The following is a 339-nucleotide window of genomic DNA, read 5'->3' as shown; positions in this document are numbered from 1 at the left end:
AGGGCTTTTTAAAAGGGGGATTTTCGGTGGTTGGGCTTGGGTCCGCCGTCACCTGTGGCTTCAGTCTATTGTTGTTTAACAATAATCGGTGGTTTGAGTTGACTTTATCTCCGGTGACATGGTCTTGTGACCCTTGTGACTGTTGTCTGGACAATTCTGTTGAGCCAGCTCCTGTGGCTTAAGATACTAAAAAACGAACAGCAAAGAACATTTTTCTGCCCTTTTGATTACTGGCCTTGGGCAAGAATGCAGGTTTTAATTTCCAAAAAACGCGGGGGGTTTTAAAGAGACAGCTTGTAAAACATTTTGTTGCCCCTTTTCAGACTTTTACCTCTGTTA

This window comes from Propithecus coquereli, unplaced genomic scaffold, assembly GCF_000956105.1.
Source record: "Propithecus coquereli isolate 6110/MARCELLA unplaced genomic scaffold, Pcoq_1.0 Scaffold587, whole genome shotgun sequence".
NCBI lineage: Eukaryota > Metazoa > Chordata > Mammalia > Primates > Indriidae > Propithecus > Propithecus coquereli.
This window is presented reverse-complemented; position numbering follows the sequence as displayed.